The 21,980-nt window shown below is 34.1% G+C and overlaps 1 long non-coding RNA gene across 1 annotated transcript; it reads left to right on the top strand.

Moving 5' to 3' along the window:
- Nucleotides 1-545: 545 nt before the first annotated feature.
- Nucleotides 546-16,122, top strand: LOC143054657 (uncharacterized). The gene is made up of 3 exons (XR_012971768.1): nucleotides 546-674; nucleotides 1,908-2,096; nucleotides 15,998-16,122. It is a non-coding gene; the product is annotated as an uncharacterized LOC143054657 (long non-coding RNA).
- Nucleotides 16,123-21,980: the final 5,858 nt, after the last annotated feature.

Genomic DNA, 21,980 nt, shown 5'->3' with positions numbered 1-21,980 from the left:
GCAACACACACAGAAATGAACAATAATATAACAATGGCCATCTTCCTGACTTGGTACAGGACACTTTTAAAGGGGAATAAAAGTGGTGGGTTGAACCTGGTTTTGTGGCATGCCAAACCTCGCACTTTAATGGCAAAGTTAAATATAACATTGAAATGACAACATAATATTACAGGACTACAATACAAATAAATAGGAGAACATATTAGACAAAGTAATGCTCTAGCTGCCAAACCCATCAATTGTACAGAATCGACAAGAGTTGCAAATGAATGTAAGAGAAAATCATAAAACTGTCTACCTCACCGAATTATCAAATTAACAAATAAAACAAAATTCAATGATTAACAAGTTGACCTTATGCAGTTTTCCTAAACGTTTCATATTCAAACAATATAAATTTGTAAATGCTGTTTTAAAATTAATAAATTATTACGTACACGATTAACATATGACAAATAAACCTGTAGTTTAAATAATATTTCCTGTTATATTATAGTCTGTTTATTGTATATTGATTTAAGTTGTGTAACAATACGTTTATATGAACTTTTGTTTGGTTAAAAACTTCCTTGTTTGGTAACGTAAAATTAAGTGATATCTTTGATATAACGTAGTGTCAGATATGGAAATTATTTGGCTATTCGCATGTGTATTTGTGGATGTTATAAAACGTAAGTGAAATGTTTTTATATGGCTTTAGCAATATTTGATTTCCGATCTATTAACCAAATGTAGGTCAAAATAAAAAAAAAAGATATTCACGAGTACTGATATAAAAAAGGATACCAGAGGGACAGTCAAACTCATAGATAGAAAATAAACTGACAACGCCATGGCTAAAAATAAAAAGACAAACAGACAAATAATAGTACAGAAGACACAACATATAAAATGAAAGTTGTGTCGACAAAATATCAATATCAATCATTTATTTGAAAACATTATACATATATTCTCTCAACCTTAAATCTCATCTTATAAAAGGTCAAGTTATCGATATTCCATCTTTTTAGACATGATATGGAACTTAACGCTGTCCGGCCATGTATTAAATATATTTACAAAAGAATGTTTATCATAATCAAATAGTACTGGTCAATTTTATCTTGAGGTATTTTTCTCTTTTAATGGAACAAACTGTTCAGTTCTAACGTTATATACTGTAGTAGACGCAATGATTTATTTTTTTAGCAGTTGTTATCCTGTGAAAAAGGATTTAGAAAAAATAAAGAGTAAATTTAATTTTAGTAATAAATTCTATTAGTAAGTAATATCCAAAAATAATAAATTGTGCGCCCATAAGGCAGTTTGAAAATATGACAAAGGACAGTTGAAACAGTAGATAAGAATAAAGATGATGTCACATAAGAAAACATTATCTATCAGCTTCTGCAAATGTTCAAGGGGTCACGAACGATTGTATAACATATTTTTTTCTGATAGTCGTTAATAGAAATATGCGCTTGGTTTACCAATAACTAATATCAAATCATGTTTATTAATATTTGTTATCGACATATTTTCAAAAACGAAATGTATGTGAAATGTTATATGTTATAAAGCAAGTTTTAAAAATCTTTTTTATAAACTTTGGACGGATATTGTCTTTGCTAAAAAATACTTAAAGAAGCTTTACTTCTATGTTAAGCACATATTTCTTAATTATGATTTTTTTGGAAAACATGCCAAAAACCATTCACGAAGACGATTAAATTTGTGTTATATTGAAAACACAGACCAAAGTGCGATGCAATAATTGCATCACTTCTGATATAAAAAAAATGGGCTAAAAGCACAATAAAATCTATTAAAATAATATCTGTAAATGAAAAGGGATATACAAATAGATGGAAGTAAACAAATTAACGAGTTCCTAATTCTTGTTTTTTTCTCATGCGTTTCAGCTTTTGCTGTAGCAAATGTTACTCATATTGATGTAGCATTAAATTGGTGGCAAACTTCAGAAGAATGTGGAAATGACGGATTAGAATTTAGGGAAAATATTTTACAGAAATTTAGTGCTCTTCAAGGAAAAAGGTTTTGGATAGGAAAGGCTATTTACACCCAGACGTCAGATTGGCTAGAAATAATTGGTAAGTCAGTGTTAACTGTAAGTATTCAGTGTTTCACTAAGGTAAGGTGAGTGTTTACACTTATATATGGAACGTCAACACTTGTTATACCCATTTGTTATTATATGATGTGCATTTTCCTTTTATATGATGTGCACTTGTCATCATATGATGTGCAAACACCGTTATATGATGTGCAAATATCCTTATATGATGTGCAAATATCCTTATATGATGTGCAAACATCCTTATATGATGTGCATATATACTTATATGATGTGCAAATATACTAGATACTTATATGATGTGCAAATATTCTTATATGATGTGCAAACATCATTATATGATGTGCAAACATACTTATATGATGTGCATATATACTTATATGATGTGCAAATATACTATATACTTATATGATGTGCAAATATACTTATATGATGTGCAACTGTACTTATATGATGTGCAAACATTCTAATATGATGTGCAAACATTCTTCTATGACGTGCAAATATACTTATATTATGTTGAAAGATCCTTATGATGTGCAAATATACTTATATGCTGTGTAAATATACTTATATGATGTTTAGATATCATTATATGATGTGCAGTTTCCCTTATATTATGTGCAAACATCTTTATATGATGTGTTTTGTGTCATTATATTATGTGCTTGTAATCTTATATGATGTGGTTTTATTTACTTCATTATATGATGTCGAAAGGTCATTATATGATGTTCTTACATCGTCTTTATGGTCAATGAACATGATTACGATTAGAATGATTACTGTCTACGTCATAACTGATTCCGATCTGCTTCTGCGGAGTAACTACTAATAAGGCTCAAATCTGTAGCTACCGTTTGGAAAATGGTTGAAACTTGAGATAAACCTTTGCATGTTAGTACCTCGTTTTAAGATGCAAAAAAATCACATCTGATATTGTTGGAAAATTGTCAAAATATATATGAATTACAAAGTTTTGTTTAAATCGACGGGTCTTTAATAATGAACATACAAGGTCTACAATAATGAACATAGGTTTAGGTTATTAAATTTAAGAAATAATTCTTTTATTTCATGCTCTATGATCGTTTAAACGAGGGAAGACATTATATTTGTCAATTTCGGTATAGCTAACGTTAGTAATTTTTCGATAAAAAGTTAATACACGAGCTCTAGTATTAGTGGGGCGGCTTAGTACCGAAATTTGACACAATCATGCAAATGGTGATACAAGCATAGGATTTGGCACAGACGTTCGTTATGGTGTATTTTATCATATTAGAAGGGTAGCCAAAATGTTTTTGATTTTTTTCACGGCGGCCATCTTGAATTAAAAATTGACATCATTTTGCTCTATAGTGGAAATTGAAAAACTATCTTAACCGTTTTCAACGTGATATAGGTCATCATAACTATTTGAAATACAATAAAATGACATGAAAATATGTCAAACAGACAGCGATTGTAAAAATAAATTACCACTTCCGGTAAGTTCGTAAAAGTTCATACACTCGAGTGAAATAATAGTGGTAAGGATATGCGATAAACATGTCTTTTTGATATAATGGTAATTATGTAAGACATGCTTGAGGATTGATCAATGTAATATTCTACCGTATTTTCCGATGTATTCCGTTATAACAGCTACAGGTACACAAGGTCGTACAGGTCAAGCCAGCTTTGTAACTCTATCAGAATAAATGTTCTTGCAGCCATATTTGTGTAACTCCTGGCAAGATGCAGCAATTGCTGCTAATTGTGTGCAATGAGTATTCCATAACCCATCTGCGTTTTCCTTAACCCATCCCCAGTTACCAGGACTAGGTAGATGTTGTTCGTGTGTGACTGCCTGTCCCCTTACATGACCACCTTGGTATGCAGCTCGTTTCGTATGCTCAATCAGTGTAGCTGTAGTGGGTGGAATTGTGCCATAATATCTTTCTTTTCGTGCACACAATATAAGTCTGGATTCGTCAAATGTTGTTGTAGTTCTGTCGTATATAACCACAACAAATACCATAATCAACTCTATATCAGCTTCACTGACCAATGCAGGTTTCTTACTAAATCGCTCAAACACCTCGGTTACATCATTTAATATTTCCCACGTCTGCCATGCCGAATTGTTTTCCTTTCCATGAAAGCCGGAGACCGTTTCACATCCAGTGAAAACATTAAAAAAGGGCGAAGCTTCTGATTTAGGACCAAGAGCATGTTTAATTTCGTGAATCGGAAGCCATCGCAGATCTTTTCCTTTTCCAAAGGCAACCCAAAGTTTTTCTACTTGAATTGTTTTCAAAAGAGACGCCGCAAAAACTACTGCATCATTGTCTGAGCTGATTTTTAGTGAAGACTGACACCCCTTTTCAGCTCCACTTTTGATATGAACAAATATCCTTGTGTTTGCTTCCTCGTGATTACACGGACTGAGCTCATCATGGTCATCATAAGAATTTGTCATAACATTTTCGCCTTTTGTCACAAAAATCATTTGGTCAAATTGAATCGGGCAAATTTAGTCGGCAAGGAAATGAAACAATTCCTTCTTGTTTTCGTCAACTCGAAGGAAGCTTGACCAAGCTTTCGGAGTCTTATTGATGCCGAAAACTTTCCGCCTGGATCCAGCACTCCTCGCTTTACGTGTTTGTGCTGTTAGACTGTTTTCTATGTAAATATCATAGATAACGCCTACTCTTGAATGTTTTAAAGTAAGGTGGATAATGTAAGGCAAAATCACATCTTTTGCGTATTCATCAAAAGTGTATGTTCCACGCGGTGAATTGACCATACTAGCCGCATCATCAACTACTATCATGTCTGTCTGAGGTTCTTCTCTTGGTAAATCTCCCTTAGCTTCTAGATCTAAAACTTCAATAAGCTGTGACTTAACGTCACTATTGATTTTTCAACTTTGAGACTAAGACATGTAAGAAGGGGGAAATTTCTTGACTGAAAAGCCCTTCCAAGTCGCATTGTCTGCTTTGACAGGATATGAAAAGTCTAGAAAACAGACTGCAATCTTCTCGGGCGAGGTTAAGCTTGCTTTCTGTTTCACAAGACTTTTTCTTAGGTTGGCGACTGAACAACAGATTTTTTTTAATAGGTCCATATATGCTTGCCGTGTTCTACATTCGGATTCTGTAGTCAGCATACTGATTGCATTTGTTTAATTTGTGACTGTTTCTCTGTGCCTGCTTGTACAATATCTTTACTGTGGTATCCTCAAGAAATGGATTTCCATAATCATTCATGACAGCCTTAAGACTTCTCACATTGTCAATGAAATCTTGTTGCATAGACATAGAATTGTCATGATGCCTGTCATCTGAGTTCTTGTTTCTAGACGAACTTTCTTCGAACTGGATTGTCCTTCAGGCGAGTAGAATGTATGCTTGTGCAGAAGAAGAACCAAGCTGTGTCAATCTTTCTTCGAAAATGCTATCATCGATATTTTCAGAGACCAAGGATCCACAAATGTTGACTTCTTAGTAGCTAACTGGCAGCAAATAATTTTGGCCGTCTTTGCCATATGCATGGTGCCATTATAATCACAAGCTAACGCCATACTGATCCTATATCTTTTTCAAACACCAAAAGTGCATCTCTGCCTTTTGTGTTTGCTTGGAGTTCTGGCATCTTCTGCAAACGCTTGTCCTTCAGGCGAGTAGAATGTACCTGTGCAAGCTGTGTCAATCTTTCTTCGTATGGGTTTCCAAGGTCAGCTAATCGAAACACCACCGACTCTTAAGAGTTTCTTTGAGTTTCAAAGCTGTATGTAACCAGCTCAGGTAATGCAGTTTCTTTCATTAAATTTTCCTCCAGTGTACAACTGCTTTCGATCTCTGTTTGTCTCTTCTTTGGCCTCTCTCTGTTGTATACCGCTGCGAGACAAGACGGGTGATACTTCATCTCTTGTGCTATAACACCACCACTACTCAGCTTTGCCAACAGTTGTTTATTTTTAAGTACTGTTGCACAATCCACTAGTTGCTTTAGTTTCATTGTCATTGCCTCTCTAAAGTCAGATAAATGCGACTCTTTATCACAAACGAAACATTTATACACATTTTCAACTGGATCTGGTTGTTGGTCTTTAGAACAAGGAGTGTACCTAAAAGGTTTAGGAGACTAACATTCATGGCATCGGTGACATATGGCGTATATGAGCTCTCTCAGGTTTTGTATTATTGAACTTTATCTTGCACAAATTATGGTACATGGTATTTTCCTTTTTCATTGTGTTATCAATACCATATCCGTGGTTTAAATCGCTGAATATCTAGAGCGATTTAAAAGGTCAGTGGGTTACAAACTTAAACCGATTGAAACACATTAACTATAAGAGAAGTGCACAAAGTGTGTGTCTGCAACATGAATGGATTAAAGCAACAAAAAGTAACGTCACAGGTAAATTTCTAGAAATTCAAGATTAGTTTTCTCATTATGTTATTTGATGTATTTAACAACACTATTATTATAGAATTGCGTTAGTAATAGGGATAGAATATTCCTTCAAATCAATATCCGATCAGAATTACAAATAAAACTTCGTAACTAAATATATATAACTTGGATAGACAAGTACCGAGACACGTCTTATAACAATGCGAATTCACACGCTGTAAAACAGTTACCTCGGAGAGCTTTGCGACCTCTAGCGGCCTATAGCCTATCGAACCTAATGTAGCAATCGATTAGTCAGCGCTCGGCGGAATATAACGACTGACATTATTAGGGTTATAAAACAGTCATATTCGGGATATTCATAAATACCAGGAGTGAGTAATCGACCGATTTTTGACCAGAAATGATGTTTTATCTTTATTTACAATGATGTTCTCCATCTTGTAACATTTTGGATACAATACAAGCAAAAAAAAAAGGGATCATACATTTGATGTTTTTTTCCCTGAAAAGACGTCATTTTGAAAATCCAAGATGGCCGCCATGATCGGATGTATTTTTTTCGTGGCTACCCCCCTAATATGATTTTATACACCTAAATGCATGTTCTGACAAAGTTTCATGCTTGTATCACAATTTGCATGATTTGTGGCATAAGCTGCTTAACTATATGTCCATTTATGTAAATATTGCCTTGCTGATCATTTTAGCTGGTCGAGTTTCTCTTTATCAATCTTTACGCTTCGTTCCGCTCACCTGAATTGTTAAAACCTGAATATTTAGTTTCAACAATTTCTTCTAGAAGAGAACTTTTCATCTGAAGCTAATATTGAATGAAGGTGTGGTTAATGAAACCACAAACGGCATATCCAAACTAAGATCCCTGAAGTCGCAAACAACTTTCATACTTCAGTACTTTGATTATATATGTTCTTGCCTATACCTTGCAAGAAAAGGTTTCTCTATTATTAGTTATCAAAATAATAGCCAATAAAACAACAAAACTCTGAAAAGCCAAAATTGCCCAAAAAGGACCTTTACTATAGAGTATAAATCAGACACATCGCACTATTTTTTTTAAAATCTATTATGTTTCTAGGATAAACGCAAAATATTAAAAGCCGCTGCCGTAAATCTTCACTTTGAAAAATTCAAAACACAACTCTCTATCTGTAAGAGAACAACAGGTCTCAGTAAACAATAAATAAATGCAGTGTTTTAAGTTCATTTTGACACCAATCTAATTAGATTACAGATATTGTGTGTTTAAGCTTTGCTTAGTACGCCGATCTAAAAACGCTCAATTCAAGAGTATTGGGATTCTCTGGTTTTGTCGGATTGATACACACCTTCAAAAATTTGAAGGCTGAAATTTCATTGGCTGTGTAATATATACAAGGACAGAAAGTAAAATGAAGTGTTGTCAGATCCTGTATCCAAAGCTTAAACAGATGATCTGTACATTATATATTAATAAATAAATGTGTTAGACACCGACTCTAGTATGGGAAGGAGCACGTGTATTTCTTTATTCGACATTAATAAACAATAACATGGTTTAATTGTTTTTTTAAATTACATCATTGTTTTATTTTTCCCTCATTTTAAATGGAAACAAACTATTTCGCTTCCCTTCTGAAATAGATAAAATCTCTTTCAAGAAATTTGGAATCAAATATTTACAACCCCCTCCCCCCACACTCACAAAAAAAATCAATGGTCGTTACGGTAGCCCTGTTTAATTGAGTCTAGAGGTGTATACTAGTATATGAGCGGCTTCCCATAAAACCTTTTATATCGCGGGTTACTGCATGTCTAGTGGTGGTGCCTTCGTGGTAGCATATTCGCCTTGAGTGAGGGAGGTCGTGGGTTATAACCCCTGCCAGGTCAAAACCGAAGACTTTAAAATTCATATTTGCATGCTGCTTCCCTGCTAAGCATGCGGGACTAATGATTAAGAGCAAAAGCTGATCGGCTTGGAATCAGAATAATGTCCGGGTAAGGTGACATGTCTTCCTTCGGAATGTTACCTTTTGAACTAGCATGTTAAAAATCCGGCTCAGGGTGTCGGTCTAGTACAAAGCAGGGTTAATATTCATATCACATTAACATGTTCTTGTACGAATATGCATATATTAATTTGCCGTCAAGAATTCATCCATAATCATCTATAGTTGAAACTGTGAAATATATGCACAAAAACATAATAAAAAGCTGCACGAAAATGTAATGCACCGAGTTCAGGTTCATTCCATATCTCCTTTAATCCATGTCGGGTAGAAGGGATGGGCGCTCGGTGGTCGAGTGGTTACATTGTCATTTCGGGGCCTTTTATAGCTGACTATGCGGTATGGGATTTGCTCATTGTTGAAGACCGTACGGTGACCTCTAGCTGTCAATTTCTGTGTCATTTTGGCCTCTTGTGGAGAGTTGTCTCATTGGCAGTCATACCACATCTTCTTTTTTATAAGTAGTCGAACCACTGTATCACTAGCATGTCAAAACTTAGGTGTGCGAGTTCGAATCCCGCACGTGGCAGGTAAGCTCGACTCCAATCTTAATTGACCAGAATTGTCTGTTTTCCAAACGAAGATCAGGGGGTCTCTCCGGGCACCTAGGCTTCATGCACTAATATAAACTCACCGCCACGAAATAGCATGATAGTGTTGAAAGTGACGTCGACGCTAAATAACAGTCAATCAATCATCCATACCGGTATACTTATGGCCTCTAAATCTATATATTTATTCTCACAAAGTCAATGTATGACATCAGTATACAGAGATAACAATAATAACTATTTACAATATATACAAAACAAGAGACAGAAGTTTCAAAATTACTAAGTCAGCTGGAGGACAAATGCACGTGTTGATATATTTTTTTTAAATGAACAAAGCTTCTTCAGGACTGGGTTTCGAGTACTCGACATAAGTTCAAAGAATGTAACTGTAGTGTATCATGTCGTTAAAATTGGAGGATAAATACTCTTTACGTTTTTATAGTGATATACGTCTCCAATTTGTCGATTGTTACATTGATTGCAAACATGGTTTTATCTTAATACATGTTGCCACCTTCCTGTTTCTATCGGCAATTTGTTATTAGTCATTCGAAATCGACAGAAAACAACGTCATGTTTAAAATTCAAAATATTAAAATATTTCTCAAATTCCTGGTTTTTCTTTAAAAATTGTAATTAATAGTTTTTGACGAATTTTGGATTAGCGATTTACAGTTCAGAAACTGAATACTGGTCTAACAATCTTTGCTTTATACAGGTAACAGTTTTTAGTTCATCATATACTTTGGTGTTGAGGATTTCAGATTTAAAAGTAATTTACAGAATTTTAAATATATCTTTTCTAATATATAATTATTACTAAAACTCCATACTTTCGCACCCATACACCAGAATGGGCTTGGTAATTTTGTCAAAAAGATTGACATTTTACAGAAAGCTGATACATCCTTCCCCTTCTCAGGTTTTCGTACAAGACTTTAAGGCCTAATCGGATAAATGTTTTTTGTCATATTAAAATTTCCCGTTTTAGTTACAACAATTCCCAAATAGTTATGTTGTTTTATCATCTCAATGTTAGTATCATTGTAAGAAAATCGGAGAATTTAGGCTTCCGTCCAAAAAAACCACTAAGACTTTGATTTTGTCGACTTTACTTTCAAGCTCCAAGCCTTACAATAATCATGGAAAGCATTGAGTTGAGTCTGCAGGTCCTGTGCTGTTTCAGTCAACAAAACCGTGTTATCTGCAAACAATATAACAAAACACTTAAGATATATTTCTAATTCTCTTTCCAGATCTTCTGGTATAGTTCTGTTAAGTCCTGTAATATTTTACTCACTAAGAAATTATTTTAGTCAATCAAAAGTAAATAAAATAGGAAAGGTGATAAGTTTTTTCCTTGTCGAACACCATTGTCACAAGCTTTTTGTTCGGTGTGAGCCAAGGCTCCGTGTTGAAGGCCGTACATTGACCTATAATGGTTTACTTTTATAAATTGTTATTTAGACGGAGAGTTGTCTCATTGGCACTCACACCACATCTTCCTATATCTAAAGTATTCCGAGTTATAATTACCACCGTGTATCATCGGTACAGCGGATATAGCTTTATATGTCTTCGAAGCGTGAACAAACTATATACCGTACATTCATTTAGCTATGCACCATACAGAAGGATTTATGTGGTCAACTATACACCGTACACAACGCTTCTTAATAAAATATCGAAAAATAACATATATATAAAAGATTTCAATGCCAATTATTGAAACAGCTATACTTATTACGCACAAACAGTGACCTTCTATCAGAAAAAAAGTTGGAATGAATTTAGAATCATATCGGATGAGACGAGCGCCAACTTCTTTGACAAGTATTTGCACATATTTATAGTTAGCGTTCTTGTTTAAGGAAAATAGTGAGACTTCTCTAATCACCAACCTACGACCTAATCATTTCTTAAAACAACAATTATGTTTAGATTGAAGTACACATTGATATTATTTTAACAAAACAAAGATTTTCGTACCGTGTCAGAAGAAAAATCTATCACGACCGCTTGGTTAGTACCTATATCCGATGTATCAATGATACACGGAGATGCCAGCGAGTGGGCAAGTGTTGAAACAAAGAGTGATGACACAGTAATAAGGTGGACACAGTAGAGACGAAAACGAGGAACAAAATGCAAAAGACGGGCGTCACCCCATTCATCTCGGTTGGAAAATAAAAATATTAAATACTCTAAATTGGAAAAAGTGTGACAAAGTGTGATTTTTAGTGGGGTTTTTTTTGCCCTTTTAACTCAATAACTGTATCATCTACGTAAAATCCGTTGACATTAACAAAACGGATAAAAATGAGTACCACAATGGCAAAAATCCGAATCTAATCGGACGAAAAATTAAATCTAAAACACTTCATCAGGAATCAACCCCTTGTATCTCAGAAATCGTTGACGCTTCTCCAAATCTGTTGACATACTCAAGTTGCAGAATTTTATTAGCAATTAAAAAAAAACTCCATTAAAATAAGTTGAAAATAAACAATCTGTATAAAATTATGCAAATATGTGCTCATTGTTGAAGACCGTACGGTGACCTATAGTTGTTAATTTCTGTGTCATTTGGTCTGTTGTGGAGAGCTGTCTCATTGGCAATCATACCACATCTACTTTTTTATAATTACCCAACATAGCCATTTCTCATTTCGCGGGCACTACGTCGACTAAGCTTGCGGTCTCCGAAATTGGGTATTTTTTCACATAATTGGCGTTTACTGTGGAAAACAGATTGGTTCAAAGACAAATTAAAAAAGTAAAAAACACTACATGTATACGTCATATCACAAATATTTCCGACTTTGTATGGTTTTAGAGGAGTTGCGGCTCAATGAAATCGGTCTCTTCCTTTAGTAGCATAAATTATAATGATATACTAGATTTTATATCATTGTACATATTCAATACTACATTATACATCTTACCATTTACAGATTAATATTATTCAATAACATTTTATAAAACAAACCATCTCGCCTTATTATGCATGAGTGGATAATTTTGTAGCTATAATTTTGTTATGAAATATTTTTGAAACTGACTGTGATTTCAATGGTGTCTTTTGCAATGATTAGAAATAAGAAGATGTGGTATGAGAGCCACTGAGACAACTCTCCATCCAAGTCATAATTTGTAAGAGGAAACAATTAAATGTCAAAGTACGACCTTCAACACGGAGCCTATGCTTAAACCGAAAGCAAGCTATACAGAGCTCCAAAATTTGTTTTATCATTTTCACAGCCGGGAATTTCTTCAACTAGCTCCTGTATTAACTGATCTTAATCTTTCACCGAAATGTTTGAAACGTTGATATTGATAAATTGCATTGTCTCATTTTCCCTATAAATCGCACTTTCGCTAGCCGGGCTAATAGTTTACAGAAGCAGATCGGAATCAGTTATGACGTAGACAGTAATGATTCTAATCGTAATCATGTTCATTGACCATAACGACGATGAAAGCACATCATATAATGACGTTTCGACATCATATAATGAAGTAAACCTAACCACATTATATAAGATTACAAGCACATAATATAATGACACAACCACATCATATAAAGATGTTTGCACGTAATATAAGGGAAACTGCACATCATATAATGATATGTACACATCATTTAATGGTCTTTGCTCATCATAGAAGTATATTTGCACATCATATAAGGATATTTGCACATAATATAAGTACATTTGCACATCATAAACTAATGTTTACACATCATATAAGAATGTTTGCACATCATATAAGTATATTTGCACATCATATAAGTATATTTGCACATCATATAAGTATATATATACATCATATAAGTATGTTTGCACATCATATAATGATGTTTACACATCATGTAAGGATATTTGCACATCATATAAGGATATTTGCACATCATATAAAGGTGTTTGCACATCATATAATGACAAGTGCACATCATATAAAGGTAAATGCACATCATATAATGAAAATGGTCATAACAAGACAGTGATGGCCTTCCATACCGTTTTTGTTTAAATGTGGGTGGTCGACACAAAAAGAAGGAAATGTATTGTATTCACATTTAATGGAATAGAACAACAATAAATATTTCACAAAAACTGTCAAATATTCTTCCTTGATTTGAATTTTTCTATAAAATTTCCTTGTCTTTTTTCATTCACTATTTTATGCAACAGCATCTATTTAACGAAAATTGACTTAAATTCTTTGTTTTTTCTCCACACTTTTTGATTCTATTTATCGATCATATTTCTTTCTTAAATTTTCCCAGATGTTAAGTGTTTCCTCAAAATCAAATTCATCTTTCACTGACGTCAGACACTCAAATCAATGAATGTGTTCGTAGATAGTAGATGTTTTTTGTGTTCTGTTAAACTGTTCCTTTTAAAATTGTTATACGATGATGACTGATGTACCCATATTTTGACTTTTTTATTTATTATGTCTGTTTATTTAACGCATCAATGTAAATATAACGGAATTTGATGAGACTGTCATTAAAGTGAGAGGGTTAGCGCTATAGAACCAGGTTTAATCCACCATTTTCTACATTTGAAAATGCCTGTACCAAGTCAGGAATATGACAGTTCTTGTCCATTCGTTTTTTAAAACGTTTTGTTATTTGATTTTGCCATGTGATTATGGACTTTCCGAATTGATTTTCCTCTAAGTTCAGTATTTTTGTGATTTTACTTTTTCCCATGCATGTACATTATTATTAATTCTTGTAAAATATTGATGCTTAGTCTGTTTATGAAAATTTGACAAATTTGAAAGGTTAGTTTTGTGCAGCTCGGATAGCAGATGGCTTTTGCGATATCAATGCATATCGATCCAAATATCTGTCCTGTGCCTCGCTTTAGTGCTGTAGTTTTGGCACGCAAAATAGTAATATCCTTTCTCTGTGACGATTAACTATTTAAAAACCTTTTGATATTTATTTCAGCTTCTGTGCCTTTTTTGTTGTATGATGCTTTTTTTTAGTTTCATAAATTTCAATACAAATATCACTTTTGATTGACCTACTTGGCATAGAATTTTCCTGATCACCATCGTCATCGGTCTTTTTTTCTTCCGATTAATAAAAGAAAACATTGAAATTTGACGATCGGCCATTTTTGTCAATGGAAACAAATCATCGAAACCCGATTGGTATGCTTAGGATTTAAATTTTTATAGTGCTGAACCGTACAAAAATAACAGAATTTAGATACAGGCCGACAGCCATCTAAAATGGAAATGAAATCAGCTTTCAAAGAGGGTAGTCGGCACACCTGGCTTTAATGCCGTATGGAAAACTCAGAGTTCTATACAAATTAATAAAAGAATAAAACCAAAAAATGATTTCAAACAAAAACAATAAAAGATAATCAAAAAAACTACGCTGTACATGTAGCAAACAAAGGACACTCTGTCGTGGTCTGAGATACAAAAACATTTGAAGACTGGGTATCGTCAACTTTGCCAGGAAATTAAAAAAAACGTAATATTGTAGGATTAATAATTTTATTTACAGAAAAATTACAGAAAAAAAGTTTGAATGACATTTCATGTCAGCACATATTGAATACAAGGAAAGCCACGTTTGGGACATTTGTGGGCCTTTTATAGCTCAGTATGTTGTATTGGTATTGCTAATTGTTAAATGCTGGTGACTTATAGTTATAAACTTCTTTTTAACATGGTCTCTGGTGGAGAGTTGCATTTCATACCACATCTTCTTTGAGATATCTTCGGGACAAAATGTTCACCAGCAATCCTGTGGACGACAGATACGTAGCTTAAAATTTTAACAGGCTAAACGTACCATTCGTTTTCCAAAGCTAACTAATTTGTAGAACCTCGAACACTTAATTTTCATAAAACAATCGATACTGGCTATGTCATACATAACTATTGTGTTTCGTATATCTAAAACAAAATTTATTAAAAGACCATAACATATGTTTCAACGACATGTCATTTCAGCTCAAAATTAGTAATTGTCGGACTGGTGATTACGTTCTGGTTTTCAAGACCCCAAATCTATGACATGGCACCAGTTGTTGTTATAATTCTTAAAGATATTAGGCTTATAATTGATCACGACAGATGCACATTACATTTTGAAATGACTACACTTGAATCACATCAGTCAAACCAATGAAATGAAACAGCTGCGCCAAATAGAACATTTTATAAGCTGGTCGAGTCTCTTAAGAAATGTTTAGTAGTAATTTTTTTTTCAAACTTTTAAATTCATTTCATGAAATGATCGTGTACAACACTGTTGTAATTATCGAAAAAGGTTAATTTGTTTTCAGACAAGTAGAAAGCAGAAAGCAGTCATGAATAAGTATTTAACAATACTTGAATTAATATAATAGCTGCGATATATTTGACCAAATATTTGCCGGCAGAATGACTGATTGAAAAATTGTCTGTGTATGCTTGTATGTCTTCCTGTACAGACACAGTCTTTTTTGTTTTCATTTTTTTGATTAAAATTATAACCTCGATAAAATTGACAAAACCTCCTCTGAACAAAACATATCAAAATCGTTATACAACATCAATGAACATGGCATATTTTGACGGTGAACATCTTAATAGAATACCATCCCCTTCCCCTTAACTTTATTGCAAAATCATAGGCTAAAAGTCCACAAAAACTTGATGAAATAGCTGTCTTACACTTCATAACTTATCAGATTTTTTACGAGAATCCTTAAGGTATAAATGAGAACTGTTATGCACTTGTATTACTAACGAAACATACAGAAGAAGTATTTGTTGAGATTGAACTTTTGTAAATTGTTCTGAAGAATTTGTTATTAAATTGCAATATATATTTTTCGGATAAATGTTTTCTTTTTCTTTTTATTTAATATATGGTTAAACAAAGTTGTGCTCGTTTTATACCAAACGCTTGTTTTTCTATTACATAGGTTGTTTTACAGTTACAAACACAACAGGAATGACAGAAATTGCAAATGTTACATCTCTTGGTAAATGCCAATATGAGTGTAAATCTATATTATCAAAAGATATAACCATATATTTCGGATACGATGTAAGTATTTAAAAAGGAATTGTTATAAGGTAGATATACTTGTTGAGCTAAGCAAGGTAAAACTTAGAAACGTCGCAAGATACTGGTGTCACCTAGCGTTACACACTGGCAGACGTTATCCAAAATAAAAACGTTAGAATGCACGTTTTTCATATGGCTTTCTAAAATTAACGGATATTATGAGCGAAATTTATGAACTTTAGATCAATGTTTTCTTAGATAAATTATACTAAGCTTTTAATTAACAAATAAAAAAATAAAAATTGAATTGAAACTATTTGATTAATAAACATTTTAATTACAAAAGCAATCGATTATTTTTAATAAACTACGCACTGCTAACATGGATAATGCACGCATTTATACACTGCAGAATGTCGAGGCGAATGGTCTACGGTATATATAGTATGACAGTGCCATTAAGTTCTGCACAAATATATACAATTAACAAAGGAATCAGCGGGAACAATAGCTGTTTTCCTTTCTATGATTTTGTATTGTAGCGGATCGGCCTGTCGATCATTATAAATTCCGGAAAACACTTCATGAAGTTCCGCGAGGAATTATTGCCCCCTCCCATGGATCGGTATTGAGCTATTACTTAAAACATTTGAAGTTTTCTCAACAAACAACAAAAATTACCTGTATTCTGAAACGTCTGTGAAAACTGCAATAATGACAATTGACGTAAATTTTGACCGGGCTGAAGTACGTTCACTATTCACTATTCACTTTTCACTATTCAAAATTCATGAATAGTGAATTGTGTTTTTGTGCACTATTCACTATTCAAGTTTATTATTGAATAACTTTAATATCTTCTTGTATGTCCTGGATATATAAAAAGAAGATGTTGTATGATTGCCAATGAGACAAAACTTCACAAGAGACTAAATTACACAGCAATTAACAGCTACAGGTCATTGTACAGCCTTCAACTATAAGAAAAGCTCATACACCATAGTTAGTCACCGAATAAGAACGGCCTTATTAGTGTACAAAAAATTCACGAAAAACAATAAAGTATTTAACACAGCAAAAAACGACAACCACTTGATTACACACTCCTTACTTGGGACAGGTACATACATGTATACAGAATGTGGCGGGGGTTAAATATATTAGCGTGACCCCCCCCCCCCCCTAACCTAGGACAGTGGTGAAACAGTGCAACATAAGAACGACCTTCTAAAATGATTTGTGTAAGGCTAAACTAAACTCATCGAATGAATACAAATAGAAATACATGTAACAAAAAACATAGAGTAATCGTGGACAGATATACTTGTACATCTCAACAACAAAAAGACACTAAGTACAGTTCTGAGAGTACTCGCAGCTACTGATACATGTATAATACATTCTATGCATATCTACAAGCTTACGGTACAATTGTCGCACTTAAGTTGTAACATATATTTCGTAAAAGGGGAAAAAAAGGGGGGTGGTGGTCCACTTTTATTCATCAAGCATTAATCTTATCATTCGTTTCCCCCATCATTACTCTATCGAATTGTTCCCACCAAATGAAAACCACCGGGGAGGGCAAACTAATTATAATGTCTCAAAGTGCCAATAAATCTTTTCTAAATCTCATTATCCAATTTAATATAAATACTCTAATCTCATTTTTTCACATTTATGCATAAAACATGGAAAATATAAAAACTATAAATATATATATACAGGTAACAAAAGTTTCGTATAAAAAACAAGGGGTATTTTCTCAGAGAAAAATCTAATAGTCGCACTAAAAAAGAGGATACCGTAAACCCTTGAATCATAAAACAAGAAAAAATACTTCCAAAGGACGTTACGATCGAGTTTTGAACCCTCGAATCCCTTAATTTCAGGTATATCCTATATGCCATAAGAAAGCTTATAAAATGAGGAACACAAGCTATTTTATGAATATAGTGCACGGATTTGGTTTAAGGGATATTACGGCGCTCAAAAATAAAAAACTGCCAAAATCAAGAAAAAATAATTCCAAAGGACGTCACGATCGAGTTTTAAACCCTCGAATCCCCTAATTGCAGGTATATCCTATATACCACAAGAAAGCTTATAAAATAAGGAACATAAGCTATATAGTGAATATAGTGCACAGATTCTGTTTAAGGGGTATCGAGGCGCCCGAAAATAAAAAACGGCCAAAATTAAGAAAAATTACTTTCAAAGGACGTTGCGATCAAGTTTTGAACCCTCGAATCCCCTAATTGCAGGTATATCCTATATACCATAAGAAAGCTTATATAATAAGGAACACAAGCTATATAGTGAATATAGTGCACAGATTCGGTTTAAGGAGTATTGGGGCGCCCGAAAATAACAAACGGTCAAAATCAAGAAAAATTACTTCCAAAGGACGTTGCGATCAAGTTTTGAACCCTCGAATCCCCTAATTACAAGTATAACCTATATACCATAAGAAAGCTTATAAAATAAAGAACACAAGCTTCATAGTTAATATAGTGCACAGATTCGGTTTAAGGGGTATCGAGGCGCCCGAAAATAAAAAACAGTCAAAATCAAGAAAAAATACTTCCAAAGGACGTTACGATCGAGTTTTGAACCCTCGAATCCCCTAATTACAGGTATATCCTATATACCATAAGAAAGCTTATAAAATAAGGAACACAAGCTTCATAGTGAATATAGTGGACAGATTCGGTTTAAGGGGTATCGAGGCGCCCGAAAATAAAAAACGGTCAAAATTAAGAAAAATTACTTCCAAAGGACGTTGCGATCAAGTTTTGAACCCTCGAATCCCCTAATTGCAGGTATATCCTATATACCATAAGAAAGCTTATATGATAAGGAACACAAGCTATATAGTGAATATAGTGCACAGATTCGGTTTAAGGAGTATTGGGGCGCCCGAAAATAACAAACGGTCAAAATCAAGAAAAATTACTTCCAAAGGACGTTGCGATCAAGTTTTGAACCCTCGAATCCCCTAATTACAGGTATAACCTATATACCATAAGAAAGCTTATAAAATAAGGAACACAAGCTTCATAGTTAATATAGTGCACAGATTCGGTTTAAGGGGTATCGAGGCGCCCGAAAATAAAAACAGTCAAAATCAAGAAAAAATACTTCCAAAGGACGTTACGATCGAGTTTTGAACCCTCGAATCCCCTAATTACAGGTATATCCTATATACCATAAGAAAGCTTATAAAATAAGGAACACAAGCTTCATAGTGAATATAGTGCACAGGTTCGGTTTAAGGGGTATCGAGGCGCCCGAAAATAAAAAACAGTCAAAATTAAGAAAAAATACTTCCAAAGGACGTTAGGATCGTTTTGAACCCTCGAATCCCCTAATTACAGGTATAACCTATATACAATAAGAAAGCTTATAAAATAAGGAACACAAGTTTCATAGTTAATATAGTGCACAGATTCGGTTTAAGGGGTATCGAAGCGCCCGAAAATAAAAAACAGTCAAAATCAAGAAAAAATACTTCCAAAGGACGTTACGATCGAGTTTTGAACCCTCGAATCCCCTAATTACAGGTATATCCTATATACCATAAAAAAAGCTTATAAAATAAGGAACACAAGCTTCATAGTGAATATAGTGCACAGATTCGGTTTAAGGGGTATCTAGGCGTCCGAAAATAAAAAACGGCAAAAATTAAGAAAAATTACTTCCAAAGGACGTTGCGATCAAGTTTTGAACCCTAGAATCCCCTAATTGCAGGTATATCCTATATACCATAAGAAAGCTTATATAATAAGGAACACAAGCTTTATAGTGAATATAGTGCACAGATTCGGTTTAAGGAGTATTGGGGCGCCCGAAAATAACAAACGGTCAAAATCAAGAAAAATTACTTCCTAAGGACGTTGCGATCAAGTTTTGAACCCTCGAATCCCCTAATTACAGGTATAACCTATATACCATAAGAAAGCTTATAAAATAAGGAACACAAGCTTCATAGTTAATATAGTGCACAGATTCGGTTTAAGGGGTATCGAGGCGCCCGAAAATAAAAAAAACCAGTCAAAATCAAGAAAAAAATACTTCCAAAGGACGTTACGATCGAGTTTTGAACCCTCGAATCCCCTAATTACAGGATTATCCTATATACCATAAAGAAGCTTATAAAATAAGGAACACAAGCTTCATAGTGAATATAGTGCACAGATTCGGTTTAAGGGGTATCGAGGCGCCCGAAAATAAAAAACAGTCAAAATTAAGAAAAAATACTTCCAAAGGACGTTAGGATCGAGTTTTGAACCCTCGAATCCCCTAATTACAGGTATAACCTATATACAATAAGAAAGCTTATAAAACGAAGAACACAAGCTATATAGTGAATATAGTGCACAGATTCGGTTTAAGGGATATCGTGGCGCCCGAGAAAAAAAAACGGCCAAAATTAATGGAAAATATGTTAGGCATTTAATGAAATTGTACAGAAAAATATTTACCTCACGAAAAACATTTTCTGAGAATATACCGGAAAAAAGGCTCACTTTAATTTTCGTCAATTTCACATGATTAAAAGTATGATACTTTTTTTCTTTAACACTAAAAAGTCTAGAATTGTAATCGTTTACGTCAATGTTTAAAAAACACAGTCCTCATGCAAAGTACATGAGGTCTTTTTTGGTATTCGGGCGCTCCGTTCTCCCTTAAACCGCATCTGTGCACTATATTCACTATATAGGTTTTGTTCCCCCTTCTATTACCTTTCTTAGGATATATAGGATATACCTGTAATTAGGGGATTCAAGGGTTCAAAATTCGAGCATAAGGTCCTGGGGGAAGCATATTTTCTTCAAATCAGCCGTTTTTGACATTCGGGACCTCCGTACTCCCTTAAACCGCATCTGTGCACTATATTCACTATATAGGTTTTGTTCCCCCTTCTATTACCTTTCTTAGGATATATAGGATATACCTGTAATTAGGGGATTCAAGGGTTCAAAATTCGAGCATAAGGTCCTGGGGGAAGCATATTTTCTTCAAATCAGCCGTTTTTGACATTCGGGACCTCCGTACTCCCTTAAACCGCATCTGTGCACTATATTCACTATATAGGTTTTGTTCCCCCTTCTATTACCTTTCTTAGGATATATAGGATATACCTGTAATTAGGGGATTCAAGGGTTCAAAATTCGAGCATAAGGTCCTGGGGGAAGCATATTTTCTTCAAATCAGCCGTTTTTGACATTCGGGACCTCCGTACTCCCTTAAACCGCATCTGTGCACTATATTCACTATATAGGTTTTGTTCCCCCTTCTATTACCTTTCTTAGGATATATAGGATATACCTGTAATTAGGGGATTCAAGGGTTCAAAATTCGAGCATAAGGTCCTGGGGGAAGCATATTTTCTTCAAATCAGCCGTTTTTGACATTCGGGACCTCCGTACTCCCTTAAACCGCATCTGTGCACTATATTCACTATATAGGTTTTGTTCCCCCTTCTATTACCTTTCTTAGGATATATAGGATATACCTGTAATTAGGGGATTCAAGGGTTCAAAATTCGAGCATAAGGTCCTGGGGGAAGCATATTTTCTTCAAATCAGCCGTTTTTGACATTCGGGACCTCCGTACTCCCTTAAACCGCATCTGTGCACTATATTCACTATATAGGTTTTGTTCCCCCTTCTATTACCTTTCTTAGGATATATAGGATATACCTGTAATTAGGGGATTCAAGGGTTCAAAATTCGAGCATAAGGTCCTGGGGGAAGCATATTTTCTTCAAATCAGCCGTTTTTGACATTCGGGACCTCCGTACTCCCTTAAACCGCATCTGTGCACTATATTCACTATATAGGTTTTGTTCCCCCTTCTATTACCTTTCTTAGGATATATAGGATATACCTGTA

The sequence above is a fragment of the Mytilus galloprovincialis genome, chromosome 12 (assembly GCF_965363235.1).
Source record: "Mytilus galloprovincialis chromosome 12, xbMytGall1.hap1.1, whole genome shotgun sequence".
In the NCBI taxonomy this organism is placed as follows: domain Eukaryota; kingdom Metazoa; phylum Mollusca; class Bivalvia; order Mytilida; family Mytilidae; genus Mytilus; species Mytilus galloprovincialis.
This window is presented reverse-complemented; position numbering and strand designations above follow the sequence as displayed.